At 41.6% G+C, this 7,312-nt stretch overlaps 1 pseudogene; it reads right to left on the bottom strand.

Moving 5' to 3' along the window:
* Positions 1-1,145: 1,145 nt before the first annotated feature.
* LOC122095327 lies at positions 1,146-2,142 on the bottom strand (annotated as a pseudogene).
* Between the last annotated feature and the right edge of the window lie 5,170 nt (positions 2,143-7,312).

The following is a 7,312-nucleotide window of genomic DNA, read 5'->3' as shown; positions in this document are numbered from 1 at the left end:
CTTTTTGCTTATGTGGTGCTGAGGAATCGAACCCAGGGCCTCAGGCATGCAAGGCAAGTGCTCTACCACTGAGCCAACTTCCCAGCCCTCTTTTAGAAATATTAAGTCCTATCTATGCCTCCATCAGAAAGAATGACATTGCCCCATTTGTTAGGAAATGGAAAAACTTGGAAAAAATTATATTAAGTGAAGTAAGCCAGGCCCAAAGAAACATAGGTCCCATGGTTTCCCTTATTTGCAATATCTAGTATATGTATGAGTCAAGCGGAAAAGGTCAGATAATGTGATGTCAAGAAAATGAACCCTTAGATATGTATTTTAATGTTTTTTTTCATGGATGTGTTTCTAACGCATTTATAAGATTATCTCTTTGTTGCTTTGTATGTCCCTCCTCCACAGTATAACCCCTGCTTTCACTATATTTGATGTCAGTATAACTTGTGGAGGAGATGGGGAAAAACCAGTTGTTTAAGGATACAGGTGGACCTGTTGCAACAATGAGAAGTACAAGTTGTCATGTCCAAAACGAGCTTTACAACGTCGGTGTGGGGGGAGGGGAGGGGGGGTCAAGGAAAAAAAAATATTAAGTCCTAGCTGGGCACTGGTGACTCACATTTGTTATCCTAGCTTCTAGGTGGCTGAGATCTGAGGATCACAATTCAAAGCCAGCCTGAGCAAGAAAGTCTGTGATATTCTTACTCTAATTAACCACCCCCAAAACAAGATGTGTAGCTGTTGCTTAAAGAAGTAGAGTGCTAGTCTTGAGCAAAAAAGTTCTGGGACATTGCCCAGGCCATGACTAAAGCTCCACAACTGATAAAAAGTAAAATAAAGTACAATATTGAGTCCTTTAGTATTAGGACAGGGTTATTTTTTTCCATTTCAGTGGATCTACTTGACTTTAAAGGCCTTTTTCCATTTCCAAATCACTCATCTTTTTATTGTTGATGTTCTGTGGTGGTCTTGGTGCTTGAATTCAGGATAGGAGCTATCCTTGAGCTTCATTTAGCATGAAGCTAGTACTGTACCACTTGAGATACAGGTCACTTCCAGGTTTTTTGGTGATTAATTGGATCTAGGATGTGGTGCAGGAGGAAGGGGAGTAGAAGGAATGGATTGGGGGTGTCCCTCCTTACCCTGGTGCTTTAGTCATATGAAATGGAAAGTTTGCTGAAAATGGGCAGGTCTCCTGAATTGTCCAAGATGCGGGAATCTGACCCAGCATGGCTCCTGCTGCACTGCACAGGTAGCCTTGACCCAAGAGAGAATCCTGAGGGGTGGCATGAGAATCAAACATGTGAGAGAACTCAGACATGAATCAGAATAGGAAGGTGGTGGGGTAGACATGAAAGGCAGCCCCATGAAAGAGGTAAAGAACAAATACCTGGCTCTAGAAGGTGAAGGGGTTATTGGTGCCATCAGGAAGGTTGGGTGAGCCCAGGAGGTCAGCGGCAATCAGGATGGGTGTTGGGATGATGGACGTGGGGCTATCTAGCAGCTCAGTGGTGGCAGCAGTCTCATTGGCACTGGAAAATCCAGCAAAGCTAAAGCTATGCTGGAGATAGGGAAGGTCTGCAGAAAGGTCCTGGCCAGGGCTCTGCGTTCCTTGGCTTTGTGGATGAAGTGGCAGCAGGGCTCATAGAGGCAAAGGTTGGTGACATGGAAGGTGCAACCCAGCTAGATCTTGCACTTGGGATGGCAGGCTAGACTGTGGAGCTTGTGGATGCTGTGCATGAAGTGACACTTGTCTCTATAGGTGTTTTCTTCAAATTGGTGGAACAGCTAGGTCTTATAGCGACTGGAGTTGACCTGCCTCCTTTGGTCTGCTTCTGATTGGGTAGCAGCTGCTCAGCACCTGTGAGAAAGAGCAGTCTCTGAAGCTGCTGTCCCTAGAGTACAAGACTGGGACTGGCTCACCCTTCAGGTTGCTGATGACCTAGCTCTGGTGGAACTTGGTGCTGGGCAGGGTGTTGGGCAAGTGCCTCCAAGGGAAACACCTCAGCAGCAGGAGAGACCACTGCCTTCCTGTCCAGCAAGCAGCCCCTTCTCTGGAAGCTCTGTCATTGAGCATCTTGTCAACCAAAGCTTGCATAAAGCTTCTCTCAAGTTGAAAATGGTGGCAGATACGAGTGGGGTAGTCATTGTGGACACTGACAGAGGACAAAGGTGCAGATTTGGTGTCATGAAGGTCCTGATGTGGGGAAGGTGCTTACTCTGACACTTAGGTCAGGAGTTCCACATGTCTAATCCCAGGGCTCCTCACCTTTCTCACTCTGCCCTCATAGAACTTTAAGTGGATTTTTTTGTTTTCTTTTTAGATTATAAAATGTCAGTGCATCAAATACAAGGGATTGCTGCATATTAATTGGGTTGCATGTAGTCAGGTTTTTTGTTTGTTTTTTGTCAGTCATGGGGCTTGAACTCTGGACTTGGGCACTATCCCTGTGCTCTTCAGCTCAAGGCGAACATTCTATTGCTTGAGCCACAGCACTACTTCCGGTATTCTAGTGGTTAATTTGAGATAAGAGTCTCACTGACTTTTCTGCCGGGCTGGCTTTGAACTGTGATCCTTAGATCTCAGCCTCCTGAGTAGCTAGGATTACAGGCGTGAGCCACTAGCACCGGGCAAGTAGTCAGTTTTTCATCAGAACAAATACCTGAGAAAAGTATCTTCAGAAGTGAGATTATGTGTGTGGAAGGTAGGAAGAAAAATGAGAAAAACTGGAAATGTTGGCAGATGCTGTAATTTGTGCTTTTGGGGAACAGTGCAAGGATATTATACATTCAATGGCACTTTGAATCAAGGTAGTAAGACCCTCTCAAAAATATTAAATAAAAAAGGGATAGAGGCACAGTTCAAATGTTAGAGCATTGCCTAGTGTGTGTCTGGCCTGGAGTTCACTCCCTAGCCCCAGAGATTTGACTTGGAAGGGGCTAATCTGAGTGTTACATGTAATCAATAGCAGGTTCTCTAGCACTGATCTTTTGATTACATTGAATTAATGTGTGTGTGTGTGTGTGTGTGTGTGTGTGTGTGTAGGTGGTATGGTGTAAGAGATAGCAACTGAGTTTCAATCTTCTCAAGGTGAATATCTAGTTTTCCCAGCACCATTTTCAGATCCAATTTTTTCTCTGGTAAAAATGAAACAGTATTGATTCAGTTCACTCTAGAAAGATAGAAGGTAGACAGGGACACAAAAGAAATATTTTGGTCCAGTATTCTGTTTAAATACAGGGCTAAAGCTTTTTGTTTTAGCTTTTAGTTTTGTGGTGGGCACTCTGCCACTTGAGCAGCACTTTCACTCCCAGATTTTTCCTGGTGAATTGATGAGAAGTGTCTCTTGAGTAAGTAGTATTATAGGCCTGAGCTTCTGGTACTGAGCTACAAAAGAAAACAAATTTAAATTTTCTAATAGGTTTATTTTTACAGCATAGTTATGCTATAATACAGGTATATCCATATATCCCATACATATTGTGGATTGTTTTCTTTTGCTTTTGTTTTGTTCCAAGGGCTTGAACTCAGGGTCTAGGTGCTATCCCTGAGCTTTTTTGGTCAAGACTGTTGCTCTATCACACTTTGATCCACACTTTGTGTTCACACATGGATCAAAGAGAAGGGTTACAAAAATATTTTCTTTTCTTTCTTGCATCTTCTTGAAGGTGTTGGAGAAGAGAAGACCTTTGACAAATGGGGCTTTTGGGTATTTGACTTATTGTGAGATATCTGCTTATCAAATTAAGATATTGTTCAAAGAGCACATTTGAACCAGTCTGTGTTTACATATACAGCATCCAGAAATAATGAAAAACAAAACCAATCAAAAAAGAGAATAATCACTTATTTTCCTGAGTATGAAAACCCAAGAAAATGTTTCTATGCCCTATGAACTTTGACCCCACATGCTATAGCAGGATTATTTTGGTATAGATTTTCTGGCCCCCTTCATCACACATAGCAGGAGGAGTGCAGGAGGAGCAGCTTAGCAGGAAAGCAGCTAGGCAGTGTTGAGATGCAATGCAGACCCCTTATGGACCCTCTTGATCTAGGTTCTGAAGAGGATGCTTCAAGGTAGGGGCAGTGGGAGTCAACCCCAGAATGGTCAAGTTGAAATCCTGAAAGCCTGTGAACAGCTTTCTATGCCCTGGATTGAGTGAGTTTGCTGATTCTTACATTCATATTCTTCACCCAATAAACAAACATGGCACCTCAAAGCAGAGTCCTGGGCCTGCCCTAGTCCTTGTGAGTGAAAGGTGCTGGAAGCATAGGAAGCACAGTGATCTAGCAGGCAAATCTGGAAGCCTGAAAGGCCATGGAAACGGCAGCCCTGGTTACTCAGAACCAACAGATATCCCTTGCATTGGCCCTGAATTCCAGGAGACTTGGCAGTTACCTCTCAATTCTGTGACAAGTAGGCTAAAGGCAATTCTGTCTGATGAATGGTGACAAGATGCCTAGAATTACCAACTCAGGCCCTAGGAAAGGCTGGAGTTCCAACTCCAATCTCCACTAATCATAAACCAAGGCCAACCTGCTGTATCAATAAAGCCATGTGTCTCCTTGGATAGTAGTTGGAGCTGGCAACAAGTGTCTCACACCTATAATTCTAGATACTCAGAAGGCTCAGATCTAGGGTTTGCAGAAAAATCTGGGCAGAAAAGTTCTGAGACTCATATTTCCAGTTAATTAACAAAAAAAAAAAAAAAAGTCAGTGAAACTTTGGCCTAAGAAGTATAGCACCAAGTGCTATACTTGAGTGAAAAAGCTGAGTGAGAGTGTGAGACTCTGAGTTTAAATCCCAATACTGCTGTTCACACAGGTGTGTACTTACACACACATGCACATATCTCTGTGCATCACCTCCTTCTGGGATGCAATAATAGATGTTGAGAGTTAGCTCTAGTATCAATATTAACTCATTTCCAGTTTGATGACTGTATTCTACACACAGCAGTAGTGTGAAAGCTTCTCAGAAAATGAGTCCCACCATGCTTACAGTGACTGAGGATGGGAATAGGTGCATCCCTTCTGCTAGCTTTTGAGGGACCTCACTGTGCTTCTGTGGACATTGTCTGTTCAGAAAAAAAGCCTCTTCCCACAGTCACCAACAGCCACCAGAATGTGGGGAGAACTGGTCTGAATAATGATCACAGGATCTTTATTTCATCTTTGTTAGATGTTTTTGTCTCATGTGGAGTCAGGATGTATGGCAAAGATGATTTTAATAGTTTGGTGCACAAAGAGATCATTGAACAATTACTGATATTTACCATGTAAGCACAAGGTACCAACAACAACAGTGATTGCATATTCTATTGATGATTCTTTGTTTTTGTTGTTGTTGTTCATGGGAATTGAACTTGAGGCCTGGGTACTGTCCCTTGAGATTTTTTCAGTGAAGGCTGGAGTTCAATCACTTGAGCCACATTTGGCATTTTTGGGGTTATTTGGAGATAATAGTCACTTGGAAGCCTGGAGCTGGAGGTTCACCCCTGTAACCTTAATTACTTAGAAGTCTGAGATCTGAGTGTCAAGATTCAAACCACCTGGGCCAGAAAGTCCATGAGAGTCTTACCTCAAGTTACCATCCCCCAAAAGTCAACTGGGATCATCATGTCTCAGCTTCCTGACTATCTTGAATTGCAAGTGTGAGCCATCAGCAGTTTATTTGTAACAAATAAGCAAATAATAAAATAAATAATAATTGTAAAATAAATAATATACACTATCTCTTTAAATAGTTTTAAAGAGATTTTCGTTTTATTTCATGTGGACAATGCATGTTGATCACTGTTACCCTTTCCATTATTGTCTACCCTCCTTTTGTTTGAACACAGAGTCTCTGTATATTCCATGTGATCTTCTTGTTTCAGTTTCTTGAGTGTTGAGATTATAGGCATGCACCACAATGCTTAGCTTTGTAAGTCTTATTCTCAAACCAAACCAGAATGCCAAGCAATATTTTCCTAGTTTCTGCTGCACTACATTACAAATATGCATTAAGAATGTCAGACTTTTCACACCCTGAAAATGTGGTCCACTGACATCACACTGCATACAATATGCATGGTACATGGGGAAGTTAGCCAAGTGGTCTAGGCTCACCTGACACTGAGTCCCATGTAAACCCAGGTGTATTCTGATGCTGCTGGGTGAAATATTCAGTAGATGTCTATTAAATCTGGTTGATCTATGCAGTTGTTCAGATCTGCGGTTTCTCTATTGAGTTTTTGCAGAGTTGATCTATCTATTGATCTATCTAGTGGAGAGAGTGGTGTGTTAAAGTCCCCAACAATTAATGTCTTTGGATCTATGTGGGATTTGAGTTAAAGTAGTGTTTCTTGGATAAATTTGTGTGCTTTGTTGTTTGGCGTATGGAGATTTAGAATTGTAATATCCTCCTGAAGGAGCGATCCCTTAATTAGTATGTAGCGACCTTCTTTATCTCTTCTCACTAATTTTAATTTGAAGTCTATTTTATCTGATATTAGTATTGCAACTCCCGCCTGTTTATGGGGGCCGTTTGCTTGGTAGATTTTGTTCCAGCCTTTTACATTGAAAATGTGTTTGGGAGTTCCTACCATTTTATCCACCTTCTTGGGGGCTGCGGCAAGTAGGTTCTTCCTATGGTTCTTGGATTTTCAGTTTGGGTGAGGTTTCTTGGCCTTTATTGTGGTCTTCTATGTATAGGACATGTTTAAAAATCTTTTATAGGGTTGGTTTGGTGGAGATGTATTGTTTCAGTTTTTCTTTGCTATGGAAGGTTTTTATTTGACCTGAGGTTATGAAGGAGAGTTTAGCTGGATACAGTATTCTTGGTTGATAGTTGTTTGTCTTTAGGGCATGGCATACATCATTCCAGGCTCTTCTTGCTTTGATTGTCTCTGCTGAGAAATCTGAGGTGATTCTAATTAGTTTCCCTTTATAGGTGATTGATCTTTTCTCCTTGACAGCTTTAAGGATCTTTTCCTTGGTCTGAATTGATCCTGTGCAGATTACAACATGATGGTGGGAAAAAAATACAAAAAAAAAAACAACAAAAAAACAACATGATGGTGGGATGTCCTGTTTTGGTCTGGTCTATTTGGAGTTCTAAAAGCTTCTTGTGTCTGAATAGGCCTATCTTTTTGCATGTTTGGGAAGTTCTCTGCTGAGATCCTATTAAATAAATTTCCTAGACCATTAACTTCTGTCTCTAGGTGCTCCTCTACAACTATTATCCTCAGATTAGGCCTTCTGATGGTGTCTTCAAAATGTTGAATAGATCTACCATATTTCTTGGATTTGTCTTGGATGGTTGAATGTTCTTTC

This window comes from Dipodomys spectabilis, unplaced genomic scaffold (assembly GCF_019054845.1).
Source record: "Dipodomys spectabilis isolate Male_0828 unplaced genomic scaffold, ASM1905484v1 ptg000344l, whole genome shotgun sequence".
Classification (NCBI taxonomy): domain Eukaryota; kingdom Metazoa; phylum Chordata; class Mammalia; order Rodentia; family Heteromyidae; genus Dipodomys; species Dipodomys spectabilis.
This window is presented reverse-complemented; position numbering and strand designations above follow the sequence as displayed.